Source organism: Colobus angolensis, unplaced genomic scaffold, assembly GCF_000951035.1.
Source record: "Colobus angolensis palliatus isolate OR3802 unplaced genomic scaffold, Cang.pa_1.0 Scaffold19, whole genome shotgun sequence".
In the NCBI taxonomy this organism is placed as follows: Eukaryota; Metazoa; Chordata; class Mammalia; order Primates; family Cercopithecidae; genus Colobus; species Colobus angolensis.
Window position 1 is genome coordinate 11,031,442 of NW_012115043.1, and position 17,593 is coordinate 11,049,034.

A 17,593-nucleotide genomic window follows, 5' to 3' on the forward strand; every position below is an offset into this window, starting at 1 on the left:
CGCCAGGGCCTTCTGGGCCACCGCCGCGGAGCCACCTGAGCCCGGCCACGGGATCGGCCTGTCTCCGATTGGGGGCAAAGGCGCACGGGGTGGATCCCCCTGTGCTGCCCCCTCCGGCTCCTGTCAGTCTCCTGGGTCCGCTGGCACCCAGCGGGGCTCCCAAAAGAAAGTTTGCCGGGAGTCGCCGCGCTTCGGGAAGGAAGGGGAGGGTCTGCGGAGTTCAGAGGAAGCCGGGGACGCCCGCGGCCGGTCCCCAGGGCCCGCACCCCGGACACCTCCGGCCTAGGTCGGGGAGGCGCCGCGGCCGGGCAGGGCCGTGCTTGCGCGCGGTCGCGATGTCATCCCCGAGGACTGGTCAGCGCCCCAGGCCTTGCGCCCTCCCCCTGCGGTCCCGAGCGTCTCAGCGGCCACCGGCCGGGCAAGTGCCGCAGGTCCGCGCTGTGTCCCGCGCTGTGTCCCGCCGCGGCCACTTCCGAAAGCGCGCGGGCTGGAGCTAGACGGGCGCCTCGAGCGTGCCAAGACGCCCTTGGCGGCCCAGGGAGCAGCGGCGCACCCCCGCTTGACACTTTGGCTGGTGGATGGAGGTGGGGAGGAACTCGGCAGCCCACGGGATCCGCGGGCAGGGGCGGAGGTTAGACCGTGCTGAGGGCCGACGGGCGCGGGTTAGTCGCGGCCAAGCCTCCCAGCCCGGCCTTCCGCCCTCATCAGGACTCCGTAGCCGGGGCGGGGGCGGGAGGGGAAGGGGATCTGGTTGGAGGAAGGACTGGTTCGAGGTCCTCTCAGGTGAGAAGGAGAGAAACCGTGGCAAGTCAGGGAACTTTCTGATGGGGAAACTAAAGTTTGGAGGTGTGCAGGAAGTCGCCTCGCTGCCGGAGAAACCGAGATTCGCTCTTGGGACGGTTGCAAACAGCTCCGGAGAAACTCAGCCCGCAGCACGCTGCCCGCTTGTGCGCCCGCAGGTTCGTCGCCGTGGATAATCTGCCCGAACGGCTTGGCAGGCCCGGCCGCCAGGCTTGGGGATTTAGAGCCCCATCTTTTTGTGGCGGACGCGGCTTCCCTAATGCGCAGCAATTGTGCAGACCCAGACTGTCCTGCGGGTCCTGCCCACCCGTGCGGGCGCCAAGCGCTCGTTAAACGTTTGCTAGGTTCGGGTTTTGTTGCAATCTGGAATGAAGGACACCAGTTCGGTATCTGCGCTGGGTTTACTTTCAGATCACCGAGCTTTGCCTTTCTTCACTACAGATTGGGTGGCATCTCTTTTATTAATTATTAACAGGCCGAAACGTTCTGGACGTTAAGATGAGCTACTTGAGATGAAATCTTTCTATATAATGTGCCCACAGCAAATTTTCTCTTTTCCCCTGTGGCTTGAGGGAAATGGGATTTAATCATTTGTGGAATATGCAATTCATATAAGTAAAAGAGAGGAAACCTCCCTTGATCCGCGCTCTTAAGCCCTTAAAATTATTTGGGAGGAAAAATTATTAAGGTTTCTTACCGACTTCTTATGTTAAAAAATCTATTCTCCCGTGCCCCCCCCAAAAAAACTTTTATGCTATTCCTGCATTTTATTAGCCCTATAAGTGTAAAACGACTTAAATGCCCTCTGCAGCTAAAGCATTTTTTTGTCTTTAAATTATAAAATAGATGTTGCTATTTGGAAGATGTCAATGCCAGTCTTTATCCACTTTGTCTAATATAATTTGTGTTGATTGGAGGAAAGGCGAGAGGATGAGACATTTTAAACTGCTTTCTCCCCTCATGAACAGTAACCACCCACCAAACAATAAGGAAAGTGCATTTTAATATTTTGATTTAATGTTGATGTTTCCTAGTACATAGGCTTTTGCTTTTATAGTTCTACAAAATGAAGTTCCGTACTATCCCTTACTAATAGAATAATGAGAATCACGCACTACCCCCACACATTTGTCTTGGAGTGACCTCTGTCTGCCATAAAATAATAGATTCATAGTATTGTGCTTTGAAAAAAGTGCCTCAGAAGTACTGGCAATGCAATTTTTCTATAAACTCAGCTGCCTGAGAGAGAGAGAGAGGGAGAGGAAGAGAGAGAGAATGCATCTGGACAAGTAGAATATTTCACTCCCAATATCATAACATCCTGAATTTTAATGGGATTATTTGGCTTTGTTGCAAACTTAAGCTGAAAAAGAAAATAGTTTGTGGGAAAGTGAGGAATGCTGTAAATGTTTCCATATCAGATTTAAGGGGAAAAACTGGCTTAGAATCTTATTAAATACTTCCCTGTCGCCTCTCAGTTTTAATAGTTAAATTGGTTCCATGTGTAAGAGAGTTTGTATAATTAGATTTTTCGTGCAAAACAGAAATACTATTTACACTATAGCTTTTTGGTATGTGGATGCATGTGGACAAGGGAGGAGGGAACAAGCCACCATAAAAGAGCAAGATTCTCTTTGTTGGCTGATTTACTTGTTTTTTAAACATCATTAAATCGGGCCCTTTGAACTCACCAAAGAAGAAAATCCTTCCTCTGCATTAGTTGACAAATAAGTTTAGGCTTAGTTTCATGCTCAAATGTAATAAATCTTCTTTTGAGCAACTCTAGTCTCATCCTTTAATTTTGCTTTTGTTTAATTAACAACAAAATTCCAATACCATTTGGATTGCTTCTTGGGCAAAGGGAGAGAGCCAGCTATAACATTTATAATCAGGGGAGCACTTGTTCTGCTCATCATAAAAGTGCATTGGCCAAATGTCACGCGGCAGCGAAGTACTGAAAGGAAATGTAAGAGCTTCATCAGTTTCAGTAGATTATATACCCCTTTGCTTCATATGAGTGCTCACCCGGTGTTCGTGTAAATGGAGTTATAAGAGCACAGAGAGGCTTAAAGGGAATTTCTGGCCCATAGATTCTTCCTCCGGCCTGATTCATGTGCAAATGCAAGACTCCTCACCACTTTGAAAATACTGTATGTGTCGGTAGTATGTCCAACTCTAGTAAATACAATTTTATAGTTTTGAAGAACTCGGCCTTTCTTTTTACCGAATGAAATTGGAATTCGATCTCTGATCTCATTGTAAGGACCCTTTCCCTGATATCCCTTCACTGGGATTTTTGTACCATTTTTGTTACCTGTGATGGGAAGGATTGGGAGAAGGTGATGGCTGGATCTTGAAAAGAGAAAACCCAAATGGTTGCCACTACTGAGCAGAGTGCTTATCTGGCAAGAAGGGATCAGTTCTTTTAAAGACAAAGAGGATTTCTGAATCTATTTATCCATGGGAGGAGGGAGAAGCCTGGACCTTCCATGAAGTAGACAGTATTTTAAAAGCACCATTTTCATGGGCAGCCTCTTGGTTTTATATATTTCAGTCACATTACTTGGGATACAAAGCAACATCATGCACAAGTAAACCCTTTTGCCCTTGATTTGAATTGAGAACCGTATAATTTATTTAATGCTGCCCAATCATGAAATAATGTAGTTTCTAAACAGAAATAGTCATTTAAAAATATACAATATGTCATCTAAACCTTAGCTCTTTAATATGTAGTAGATACCCTTGTAAATATATTAATTCTCATTAGTGTCCTTTTTCTCCTCTCTTTCCCTCCCACTCAAGTGAGACACAATAAAAACGAATGAGATCAGCAAGGTGATATTTGCAGAGCACCTACAATAGCACCCAGCCACTTTGGTATTTGCTCTGGGGTACCTAGGAAAATAATACTTATAAATGACCATTTACTGGGGAAAAGAAGTTACTGGATGGATGGATGGATGGATGAATAGATTTGCAGAGGTAGATGTGGGGTTCAGTTTTCTTAAAAATCTCTTAAATTATAGGGATCAACAAAACCCCTTATATGGAACAAATTTCCTAAGAATCCTCTGTCATGGAAATGTTTTCTGCATACATTTTAACTATTTTACAGCATTTATTAGTCAGAAATCAAGGCTGCCTTTATATATTTCATATGTAATAATTTTTAAAACCATAATTAGGCACTCAGAGTCAGCAGCTACACCATTTTTATGTTTCTCTACTTAAAAAACACTTTTTTTTGGAGCCATCCACCAGTGACAACTCAGGAGTGAGTTAACATTTGATGGTATCTCAAAGACCACATACAGACCCTCTGAGGAATGATTTACAAGTTCTGCCTCCCCCATCTAGCTATTCTACTGAAGATAACTCCTTTCCATCCCAACCTTTTGACTCATGAACTGAGAGAGCCGTAGTCAGAGCTTTTTTCTATCCGTCAGTATTTTGTGTGACATGATAGAACATGATTTTTCTGTTAATTGTCAAGAGTGCTATGTCAAGAGATAGGAGGTCTAAATAGATGGATAATAGCATGTATTAGCCAATGGGCAAAATGCAAGGAAGCAGCTGAAATCTTTGATTTTTGGGTTTTCTTTTTGGAATGAAATTTGTTAGCCCTCATCATATTTTCAGGAAAAAATACGATAACTTTAAAAATCTTTGCTCCTGTGGGTATAAAAAACAATGTCAACTTTATTCCCTAGGTTTGCCAGTTATTTCGCTTTTTAAAATGTTACTGCTTCTGAAGTTTACTAGGCATTTCATAAACAAATAGGGAGATGATGCTAATCTATATTTATTTTGTGCTTTATGGTTTACAAACACTCTGACACCATTTAATCCTCCATAGAGAGTCACTGATAGCCCCACATTTTTTAGCTGAGGAAACTGAGGTTCACAGAGGTTGCATTATAGCCCAGCTTTTCCAGCTGAGACATGGTGAAACAAGAACTACAACCCTAATTTCTATCTTCATGCCTCCCCTGGAGGAAGCTGTGAAAAACATCCTGGATATAACTTCGTCTCTAGTTAGTGGAAGTTATAACTCTGGCATTTATATGGGGAAAAAAAAATAGATCCAATTATGTAATGCTTTGCTGAGCCTAATATCTTTAAATTACTATTTAATAAAATCAATTTGGTACAAATGAGGTTATTCTTATTTGCTTATCATTAGCTCTCTTCATCCATGATTTTCATTAAGTCTGCTTGTTGTAAGAGGAGATGAGTGAAATGTAAGCATTATTTTCCTTGAGAATACAGAATACCACGAAGTAACCTGTGTAAGCAATCGCCATTATGATAGAATTGAGAGATACATCTATATGTCCCACTTATCTTAGGCAAAGGGAACATTCACAAATGCATATTCTAATTTTAATGTGACTTTGTGTAGTATCAAACTTACGCATTCTCGTGCTTGTGAGTGCTGTCCTGTTTTTTTCCATGACAGTTTAGGGGCATGATTGTAGATACATTCTTGAGAAATCGTTTGTCTTTTAGAAGATCACCTGAAGTCTAAAAGTTTTCAAGTAGATCTGAAAAAGCTCATTTCTCACTTAGTGGGGACTGGCCTTAATGACTGCTGGATTAAGGTGTGTTTGTCTGAAAGCAAATAAGGATTATTTCAGTCTCAGACAAAACCTTTAAAGTCACTCAGATGAATGTCCCACTGGGATTTGGACCCTGCCCACAGTATTTCTGCCAAGTAGTTATCTGGTTATGCTTGAACACCTCCCACAATGGGAAACTCACCATCTTTAAAGGTAACTTATTCCATCTTGAATTAGAAAAGTCTTATATCAAGCATAACTCTCTCCTTTGTACTTTTAATCCCTTAATTTTGATCATTTCCTTTGGGGCTGTACAGAGCACATTTAATCCGTCTTTCAAATGAAAGACTGTCAGTCATTTGAAGACTAGTAGTATAACACACACACACACACACACACACACACACACGCCCTAACACATAATCTCTGCTGTCCCTCTCCAGTCCTTTTTGCTATAAGTGTGGTTCTGCCTTCTCACAATCTTGATCAGTTTCTTCCTCAAACACTCTTCAGTTTGCCTAGAACCACTTGAAAGTTTGATGCCAAAAATGGACCCCAAGTGCCAGTTGTGATATAATTGACTTGGCACTTAACCCAACACAATAGTAAAGAGGAAGCCGTGACTTAAAGATGAAAAACTTTTGTTTAAAATTTTTAAAGATAACATCAGCTAGGCTGTATCTCTAGCACCTCTCACCACCAGTCTTTGTGATACCATTGTTTGTGAAAGTGGACTTTTGAACTGTTTAGGAATACCTTTAGTTCCATTTGAAGTTGATTATTAAGTATCCAGGAAAATCAAAGATACTACAAAAATAATTAAAGGAACGTTAGAAACATTTGAGGTATTTTTCTGCCGCATGTCAGATATGAGATAAGGCTGCCCTCTAGTGGTTACTCACCCGTGGACAGCTAAATCCATAATGGTGCCAGTGAATTTCCCATCAGGCTAGTGGGAAGGTCAAAGGTTGTAGTTATTTTCTCAATTGGAATGAGACATTCTACACCAGATTCAAAAGTTTAACTCCTTGTTTTTCATGGTTATCAGAAATGTAACTGTGGAAGAGATACTGAATTTTTAAAGTTTGCTTTGGCAGGAAGTAAAGGAAAAAAATTTTTAACTGAAGATAAAGCTGATTTATTTGCTGTTTGGCTCAATATTAAATTTAAGTGAAATTTGGTTTGTGAGTAAACAATTGTTATGACATTTATAGTAATCCTTGTATTCTTTTAACTTTCAACCTCCGTTCTATTTCCCAACCCTTGAATATATTTCAAAAAGAGGTCGTCATTTGATGAGCTAAATTCAGCATTTCCCCTTTTTAAATCTAGAGCTTTTTTTTTTTTTTCAAAAATGATAAACATTTAGAAAAAAATAAACTACAGTAGCTTTTGGGGGTAATAAAACAATTTTAAACATGGATGAAAAAACTATTAACCCCTTGGTTTCTGAAGATTTGTGATTAGATCATTTGGTTCACTTAAGTATATACAGTTTGCATAAAAAATAAGATAGAGGATATGTCAGAAACTGCATGAGGTAGCGACAAGCATTCAGTTGCATAAATTTTAGGATAAATAGATAATACAAGTGGATTGTCGATTTGGATTTTGGTGTTGTAACAAGTGTGAAACAATCACAAAACAATCTGATTTCTGTGTTGGAATCTAAGGGATGAATATAGATCTGCCTACTTGCTTAAATGTTATTTGTTCCTGATGCTACACAGAGGTATAAGAATGCATGCACATTTATATGAATTTTGCAGGGCTGAAGAAGTCAAAGCTGATCTGAGCTAGAATAACCGAGGTGATAATAATGACAAATAGTCACCAGGCTTGTAAAGGATAACAGCGCTTACCTGTTCCTATTAGAAAGATGAAATTGCAGCATATCATGATAAACAAGAAAAAAGCAAGGAAAACCTGCTGTTTGAACCTTTCTATCATAGAAATAAGGCAGTGGTTCAGAAGTGAAGACTTGTGGTTAAGTTTCAGATCAGTTACTCAAGCCAACCGTTTTACAAACTGCGCCACCCAGAAGTGTGATTCTTTCACCACATGAGAAGTATTCTCTTTTTCACAGAATGTTATTTTCATTTTTCAGTTGTTGGAAAGGTTTTTGTCTCCTTCTTTTTATTTGTTTATCTCACTTCAGATCTTCTGTAGAACACTGGGTGAAAATAAGTAAATACATTTGTTTCGGCAAATACTTAAGTGCCTATTGTGTGCTAGGTAATTCAGGTACCACCTTTGTGCTTTTATAATAGAGCTGAGACACCTTCCTCCCAATCAAGTGTCTTAAGCCATGAATCAGCGTTTAAAAAATGCACTGAGAAGTTGGCAGCCACACTTAGTCAGAGAAGGCTGCTTTATGACTGTTGGGCTTATAGGTTTGCATTTGCTATAAGCTACATGCCATTTAAAACAAAGGAGATTTTTGCGACATGCCAAACAACGCAATGATGAATGAACATGATTTGCTTCCACATAAGCCATAAGTTAGCTCTAAAATCCTGCCTGAAACAGTGGGTCTGAAACTGTAGAGTACACCCCATATCCCAGAGAGTCTTAAGAAGGCAGATCCCTGAGTCTCCCCCAGAGTCTGATTCTGTGTCTGGGGTGAGGCCCACGAAGGCGTGTATTTACACAGCATCTCCAATATTTCTGATACAGCTGGTCCTTAGGCCTCACTTTGTGAAGCTCTGTCCTAGCCTGTCAGAGCTGGGTGGGCCGCAAAGTCCTCCAGTCCTTTAGTGGTTCCCAAATGCCATTGATCTTCACAGTCAACTGGGAAGCATTTAAAAAATAAATGCCGTTCTCCAGCAACACCTGCACAGATTCTGCTTCCAAAAGCCTAGGGGGAGGCCAAGGAATCTTCTTTTGTAAAAGATCCTCTCTTGAGGTCAAGACGGGTTTGGGAACCACTGCTCGGGGCTAACCCTTTCCTCTTACTCATGAGGAAAGGGAATCTCAGAAAGATAAATTATATTAAGGTAACCATTCACTTCCCTTTAGTTCCCTCCCTTTGGCATGGAAGAGGTGCCAGATGGGAGCAATTTCTGGCATTGTTATTAACACAGTTGAAATATTTTTCTGTTAACTTTGGCCTCGCTGTCAACCAGCATGCAGAAGAAAGTGGGCAGACCGTTACCTCAAATCTCTTACCCCAAGTGGCCCAAACGCGAGAGAACCCTGAGGCTGTTTTGGTGCTGGAGGCGGCTGTGAGACTTTTCAAATACTACACTCCTTTTCAGCATAAAGTCTTGTCCAGAATCCCCAGCCTCTGCATGTGACGTAGACACAGGGCTGGGTCTTGCCAATATTTTGACCACTTAGCAGGAGCCGGCTAGGAGTTCTACTGCAGAAGTCAAGGCCAACTCAGTGGAAACACTGATGTCTTTTCAAGGTTGCTTTATTCAGCAACAAAGTTAAAGGTTTCAGTGCCCTGGAAGCTGATCAGGCTTCCTGTTTAGCACATGGCCTTTCTCAGGCACTGAGCATCTGGTGGGTGTCTGACAGTGTCCAGACTCTGGAGGCGACGTCCAAACAGGAGACCAAATGCTGCCTTCATGCAGCTTAGATTCTAGTCTGGTGGGATAGATCAAAGTAGACTTCCTCTGGCTGGTGTGGAAAAGGACCACCTGCCCGCTTCCATACTGCGACACCAGCCCCCTTTTTCTTTTGAAAATGCTGGTGTGTTACCTCATTATTGTGGCAGATGTGATGCTGGCAGCCGAGGGGACAGCAGTGATCGTGTCAGTCTCTGGTCTCTGTGAGGGTACATTCTGGTAGGAGAGGTAGATAATACTTAGGTAAACATATCAATGAACTAGATAAATGCAGATAATGACAACAGCTAGGCCAGTGTAAAAACAGTATAATGGTTTAGAAATGCTTATGGCCTCATGGGTCAGCGTCAGGGAACTGAATCAAAAAATTTTCCCAACTGATGGTGAACATTTTGCAATAGACCTCATAGGTCATCTGCTCCCAACCTGGTCTGCACGTTAATCTATCTAGAGAGTTTTTAAAAGATATACAAGCCTAGGCTGTGCTCCTGCAGATTTCTGACTTTATTGGTCTCAAGGTGTAGAGCTCAAGTATTGCCACATTTTTAAAGATACTCAGATAATTCTGGTTGAGAAACCTCTGAAGTCCAGCACCCTCACTTTACACGTGAGTCACCCTGTCTGCAGCGTAGCGAAACAATGTTGAGTAGTGGAAACCCCCCTACATAGGGTAGGGGAAGATGAAGACATGGGTTCTTGTCCCAGATCTGCAATGCACTAATTGTCAGGTTAAACCTCAGTTGTTCACTTTCCCTGTTTTTAAAGCTAAAGGGTTGGACTTTGGTAGCCACCAAGATCTTTTCCATCTCTACCATTCTATGAAAGTGTTTCTATTACAACAGAAACATGGTCTAGTTTCTTGTTTGAGACTTGGGAGAGGCAAACAAATAACTCCTACTTTCCTTATTCCCTGTCTCTAACCTTAATTGCTATAGGTGCTTCAATCAGCTAATCAGTTCCTTTTGGAAGTGAAAATTTAAGGTAGAAAGAGGTAATTACTTTATGCTATTTGAATAAATTTAAGAACAAGCCAGTTTTCATTAATATTAATAATAAATATGCCCAGACTTAGTTCTAGAAAATTATAGTCATACCTTATTTATCAAATTCTAGCCCAAAGCTTTCTCTGTTTTTGATGGTTGATTTAAAACCAAGGGGCGGGGGCTGTTGTTTAAAAATGGAAACCATGGAATAGCCTCAACCATTGCATACCACGGTAATTTTATTCTTTACCAAATATTCCAGGCCAGCAACCCAAAGAAATTGAGTCTCTCCCAATGTATCGTCTGCAGTTTATTAGCAAGCAGAAACAATGTATCTCTTGTGATGCCGTCTTATTTTATTTAAAAAAAAAAAAAAACTGAACTAAACTCCAGCATGAAAAAATATCATTTAACTTCCTCATTTGAGACCTGGCATCTTTAAGAACTTGGATTTCATTGAAACGTTTATTCAAAAAGACAGCAGTTCATTATAAACCAGCATGGTGTGATGTAAGCACCTTAAGTTTATTTCCTTGTGTGGAATTTCCCAGTGGGGTTTGATAATATTCAGCAGTTTCAGAAGCGATAAAGGAGTTTGAAAAGAAAATCTGATGGGAGCTGGTAAATGAAATTAGAGCCGTATCTTTTTCAACAGAGATCTTTAAAGATTTGCATATTGCGTATTTTGTCTGTATATATTTAAGAAATTGTACATACATTGCGTTCACAGCCACGTTTGCCCTAGACACAAGATTATGAAAAATCGTCTTCCTCTAACTTAAGTAGCATCCGTAATAGCAAGCCACTTTTGAAAATGATATTGTTTAACAGAACAATTGGTTTGATAGAAATCCATTTCTAAAGCAATGTTTCTGCCACAAGCAAAATCTTGTAAAACAGAAGCATTTTGTCTCCACCATTGCAGAGAAACAAAGTTGTTTAAGATGAGTTAAGATGTCTCAGAGTTTTGGCAGTCTTTCTAAGCCCCCTGCTGCTGTTGCGTTCAGAATCCCTTTTGAAGTGGCTTGGAAGTTTCTATGCAATTTCAGTGGCTGCTTAGGGGAAATACTGGCTAAACTACTCATTTTGACTGTTAAGATGGATTGAGTGTTTTCAGAATGTTTTCGTTTGCTAGAAATATGTTTTGCACTCGGGCTTCTCTTGTTGAAGAAGGTTGGTTACCAGCCATCTGATGATGCCTCAGGGTGTTTACAGAAAATGTGGGTGCTGTAGTTATATTTGAGCACAGCCCTCCCCCAACAAAGATAGTGTGGTAATCAGCAGGAATGTGAAAACATGTATTTAAGGATTGATGCTTGTAAAAGAGGTGCTGTAAAGAAACATAGTTGTTCAGATGTAAGAAATGACTGACAGCTCTCCTTGTACGCATGCTAGTAACAATAAAGTCTAGAAGTTCAACATCAAAGCGATCACAGCTTTACTCCACCAGTGACTTGCACATCAAAGAGGGAGCACAAGACAAAGGAAGTGCACTGAGGTATGTTTCTGCCTCATAGCCAGATCCTCAGGGGGAGCTCCCAGAGCTCCTTTCATGAATGCATAGTGATTTTCTGCAGATCAGCGTCTTCATTTCATAAATGACCAGGAATATAAAAGCAGGGCAAATGAACGCCATAATTGCTCCCACCACTTTAAGTTTGGTTCGGAAAGATTCATCACAGGAGCGACTGGTCTCTCTGGTTTCCTTGAGTAGTGAATTCTATACCAGTGTGGGCAACTCTAATTTCACCTAATATAGTACAGGAAATTATTCACAAAATAAGAGAGAACAAAGTGGATACATTTCAAGTTGGTGGATTGGAATTATGCTTGAGAACAAAAAACTAGACCTAAGTTAGTGTGCCTCTTTTTTCTTTCCTCTTGATTGCTTAATATTTTTGAATTAACATTGTGGGTGGATTTCTGCTGAATCAGGTGTGCGTTACTTAACAGGTGTGTGCGATAATGAAATTTAGACCTGTTAAACCTGCTCTTAATTAATCACCAGATCTATGCCTCAGTTTTCCAACTCAAATCATGTGTACTCCAAAATGCCAAAAGTAGAACAGGAAGAAGAGTCTGGGTTTAGCTTTTTTCCCTCTCTCTTGATATTACATTGAAAATAAAACTAACCATGCAAGTTATGAGTGGTTTTAAATAATGTGCTTTTTTTTTGCTTGCCTTTGAAATTTAAAGTTCTTTTATAGTTCATCTTCAGTAATTTACTCATTTTTAAATGCTATTGAAAAATAGTAGTGCTCTGTGTAGTCATTAATAAATACAAAGCAGCTTTCTCAAGGCTCTAGGGAGACTTAATAAACACAACTGTGTTACTAATTGATGCTATACTGAGCTGACAAAAGCGGTGCATCGGTAAACAGAAGTTAGAAAGCAAGAAGTTAAGGAACTATAGGGGATTATGTAGACATCAAGGGTTGGAAATTATAATAAGGCCTCTTTAGGGGAGCATTAATTTGCATGGGGCTGAATTAGGACAACCAGTTATTTTTGAGGACACTACTAAGAGCTCATCCAAAATAACCCCCAAAGTGAAAGGTTTGGGAGAGAGTTGGGAGTTAGGTGAGATGGAGGGGGTACTGAGCATGTCATATTTCCTATAACTCATAGTAGTTCAGTCGTTTTCTCAATAGCATGTTAGAATAGCTAGCTTTCTTTGTTAGGAGAAAATGCTGATGAAATCAAGAGTACTGTAATTTCTTTGTTCTATACACACAATGTATGTTGAACTACCACAATGGAATTTTTTTTTTTTTTTTAAGCAGGAAGGGCAGGAGAGTGGAGACAGAAATAAACCTTTTAAATCTTCTTTACGTGAACCCCACAAGGACACAAGCATTTAGCAGATTAGAGAGTGTTTGGATTTACAGATACTATCCTCTACAGTAGTGGTCTTCAGTGTGTGATACAGGGACCCCCTGAGGGGCCCCAAGAGATAAAAACTAGTTCCATAACAATACTAAGGCATTGTTTCCCCTTTTTACTACGGTGACCATTTGTATTAATGGTGCAAAGCATTGGCGGGTAAAACTGCTGGCGCCTTAGCAAGAAGCAGAACAGTAATGCCAAGCTGTATCAGCAGCCATGGTATTCTTCATTACTGTGCAGTTGCTGTTAAAAAAAAAAAAAGAAAGAAAGAAAGTTTCATTTAAGAATGTCCTTGATGAAGCAGAAAATTAACTTTATTAAATTTTGACCCTTGAGTCCACACCTTTTTAATGTTCTTTATGACAAAATTGGAAGTTTGCATAAAGCACTTCTGCTTTATACCTAAGTACCATGTTTGTCTCCAGGGAAAAGTACTTGTGTCATTGTTTGAGTTAAGAGCTGAACGAGCTGTTTTTTTAATGGAATGCCACTTTACTTAATAGAGTAACAGACTATAATTATTCAGATGTGGATATGTTTCATGTATTTTCTCAAAAATGAACTTTGAGTCTGTTATCTCAAGAAAAACAGTTCACAGTATTTACTGCCCATACATTCAGGCAAAAATCTGAATTCTGGAAAACTTGTATCCAACCCCATCAATTTGACAGCTTCCTAATACTTAAAAACTTTTCTGATGATATGGGTAGTGATATTAATCAACATAATTCCTTGATATAATCACATCTAATAATGAAATGTGTCAAAATCTGGAAGATATATAAAACTCAGTGAACCAGTAGTTTCCAAGTGACCCATGCATGATATTATAAAAATATACATACGTAAATGATCCACTCAAAGTGCAAAATATACTGGTGTATTTTAATTTAGCAAAGTACAAAAGGTCAGTGATATGGTTTCAGGTTCCATATTCTAACTAATCTTTAAGAAACTACCACTTGTTGAGTTTTAGTGTAGTACCACAGAAGAATATCCAAAATTATCTGAAAAGGCTATTATAATACCTTTCCTTTTTCTAGCTACATATCTTTCTGAGACCAGATTTTCTTCACATACATCAACCATAAGAGCATAACACAACAGATTGAATGCAGAAGCAGCTATGAGAATCTACTTGTCTTCTTTTAATAGCCAGATATAAAAAGATTTGCAAAAATGTAAAATAATGGTATTCTTCATGCTAACTTTTTGTCTTATAAAATATACTTATTTTTATATGTTAGTATGCAATGTATTTATTACTATTATTTTAAGATGAATTATAAGTAAATGGTGTAAATGTTCCCAGTTTTAACTTCTAATATGGTAATGATTGATGTATAACCCACAAAAACAAAAGCTGTTTGCAGGTTTTTTTTTTTTTTTCTTTTTTGGAAACGGAGGCTCGCTCTGTAACCCAGGCTAGAGTACAGTGGCACGATCTTGGCTTGCTGCAACCTCCACCTCCTGGGTTCAGGTGATTCTCCTGCCTCAGCCTCCCGAGTAGCTGAGATTACAGACACGCACCACCACACCCAGCTAATTTTTGTATTTCTAGTAGAGACAGGGTTTCACCATGTTGGCCAGGCTGGTCTCGAACTCCTGACCTCAGGTGATCCGTCTGTCTCAGCCTCCCAAAGTACTGGGATTATAGGCGTGAGCCACCACACGGGGCCTCTTTGCAGTTTTTAGAAGCATAAAAGTGTACACAGAGACCAAAAAGTTTGAGAGCTCTTGCTCTGCAATTTACTCTAGGAGACATAGTCTGAAAATTATATGACAAAGCACAAGGTAACAATAGAAAGGGCTTTAAATTCAGACAGATTTATCAGATGAGCCATAAATTATATTAAACAAAGCACTTTCAAACATGAATTCAAGAGCAAATTTTCTAATCCTCGTTTTCTTTATAATGTCTTCATCTTTAATGACAGTGGAAGACCAGAATCTTTGCTGATATTCTATTTTCAGAGATTTTTTTTTTATTAATATAGCAAAGATCTGGGCATAAAATTTGTGGTTTACAGAGGCTTTACAGTTTATCTTTAATCATCTGCAACCTATATTAGCAAAAATAGTACTAGTAAATGATAGTCGTTTTTCTTTTTTTTTGATTTGGGCTTGCATGGAGGAAAAAGCTTTTATACAATCAGTACCACTTCCAGAGCTATCCCAGCTCCTGAAAGATGTGACAGTTTTGTCATGAATGTAGGTACCTTGGAGAATTTTATTACTGTGTGTAGAGATGGAAAGCCCTTGCAGGCCCTGCTACCATGCAAGTGATGGGCACCTTAACACATACACTCCCCTTCAGACCTTCTCCAAGGGGGAAGAGTTCTGCCCAGATAGCTGTCAGCACCTGAGCGTGACAAGGAGGCTAAGCCCTCAACTAACAGATACACTTGGCAGAATCAGTTCCATTATACTAATTAAATACGTGAAAGCCCAACCTTCCCTGAAATTTCTTGTGAAAAATAACATGCAGTTAGAAAGCAATGCCCAAATACTTGTCCTTAATTTTATAATCACTTTGTTGGCATCTAACATATAGACATTCACATTGCCCTTTGTGTCTGGGCCATCTGCCTCTTTGTTATTATCAAATAAGGGGCATGCAGGTCTTGCCTTCCATTTGGTTTCCTATCAAAAGGCTGTCAGTTGCGTGGGAGCAAATGTGTTTTGGCACATTCTGCATTTCCAGGGTCTTGCTTCTGACTCTTATAACTGAGAGAAAAGTTGGTGCCCCCAGAGCCAAATCAGTCTCAGAATATCGGGATACAGTGCTCCCGGCATGGTTTTATTAGCCAGTTAAAGGAATAGGCTGAAGCATAGTCACTGAATAAACAGAGGTTGTGCAATGGCCCACAGCCACCCTGCCCATGAGAAAAAGCACCTCCTGTCTTCTGTGGATCTGCCCAAAATTAGGAGGGCTGAGGAGAATGAGATGGCCCCGTTTCAGAACAACTCGCAGTGCTGATGTGGGGGAAGGACGGGAGTGAAGAGGAAGGAAAGCAAGGCTAGCCATCCTCTATTCTTGGAGAGGGTGTTGGGAAGGTGCAGCTGAGGAAACCCTGGCTGTTTAAAGGGTGAGAGAAATAACTACCTGCCCACTCATGGTTAAAAAGAAAACAAAACTTCTGACTTTCCAATTTGTGAAATAAAAGTGTAAGATAATTATTCTCTTTGAAGTAAAATGGCTCATGTTTAGGCATTGTATTTTATTAAATTTTTAGCATTTTCTGGCTAACTGAACTTTAAACAATAAATGTTATATGCTAAGTCTTGCATTATTCGGTGATTTTGACCCAGGCATGGAAAACTATTTTTAAAAACCAAAGGGACATTTTTTTCTTGATCTGTGAGTATTGCCTGTGAACATTCATAAAGCTTATATTTATTATTTGTGTCCATTTCTGTTTACGTGTTGCACTTCAATAAAAAGCTTACCAAAGGGCAGGAGGATTCTTGTGTGTGTGTGCGTGTGTGTGTGTGTATATATATATATATATATATATATATATATTTGTAAATAATATATTCTCAGTACTGAAAATATTCTCTAGACCCGACTTTGGAATTTTTCACTCTGTCATTTACCAAACATTTTGTTTATTCTGAGTTCCTTTGTACCACCACTTCACTAAAGGTAAATTGGACCTACAACCTTACAGTAGGGAAACTAAAGGCATTTATACTTCAAGTACATGTACAAAGCCATAACTCCGTATCATGAAGGCCCAGTATCAACTTTGACAGGATTGTTTTCTTGCTTTATAACCATTGGCTTTTGAATGACCTGCTAGTCAAGTGGGAAGGAAAAAGTGAATCAGAAGATATGGTGACGTTGCTATGGGAATTGGAAGGTCTTCTTAGACTTAATGCTGTCTGTGCACTTTCTAGCTCTTTGCTGAAGGTTCTGGCCCTAGGTTAAGGCTGGCATTAGACAAACGGAGTTATGTTTTCGAAGTTTATCATCTCCTCTCTCAGGGCTCTCGGTGGCCTTCTGGTTTAGCTGAGGGCAGAGTTACTTAATCACCATATAAAAAATCAAGTAGTACAATCTCCAGACCTCCTCCTCTTCTCCTGCCCCTGACTCAGTATTTTGATCTTGTGTCCCATTCTCTCCTGGCTCTTCCGGGTGACACAAGATACAGAAATAAGAAAGACTATCAGAAAGTTGGCATAGGCATAAGAGCAAGCATGGATCTGGAAATTTTTCCAAATATAAGGCTTAAGTCCCAGAAATGCCACGTATTAGCTGAAGGATCTTGAGTAAGTCATGTAACCTCAGTAACCTCAGTTTTATCATCTATCAAATAAAGATGATAATAACATCTACCCATAGAGATTTTTGGAAAGACGGAAGTAACACGTGGAAGGCACTTAATGCAGTGTCTCACATGTGACAAGCACTTAGCATATGGCAGGCACTGAAGTATTGTTATTAACATCCTCATCCTCTCATCCTCTTGTACACATGGCAAATGGTACACATCACGTATTCAAGTTTGAAGTTAGGGTAATGAGTTCATCCAGCCTTAGCTGGTACACATTGCATTTTAACAGGGGCCTTTGCCAGTGCCCAAGCATATGAGTTATGTGGTCTGGTCAGATGGGGGATGATGGAAGGAGAACTTGCATGAAATTTCTCATCATATGACATAAGAGGCTTCTAATTCTGCATTATCCAAGCCCTGCTATTTGTAACCAGTAATACATGTTCTGAGCCTGTCATTTATAAAGCGCTTCCTGTGTGCCAAGCACTGTGAAATAGATTACCACATTT

At 40.1% G+C, this 17,593-nt stretch overlaps 1 protein-coding gene across 4 annotated transcripts in view; it reads left to right on the forward strand.

Annotated features, from left to right (window-relative positions):
* Positions 1-17,593, forward strand: part of RORA (RAR-related orphan receptor A) — a 149,773-nt gene that overhangs the window by 34,834 nt on the left and 97,346 nt on the right. The window lies entirely within an intron of this gene.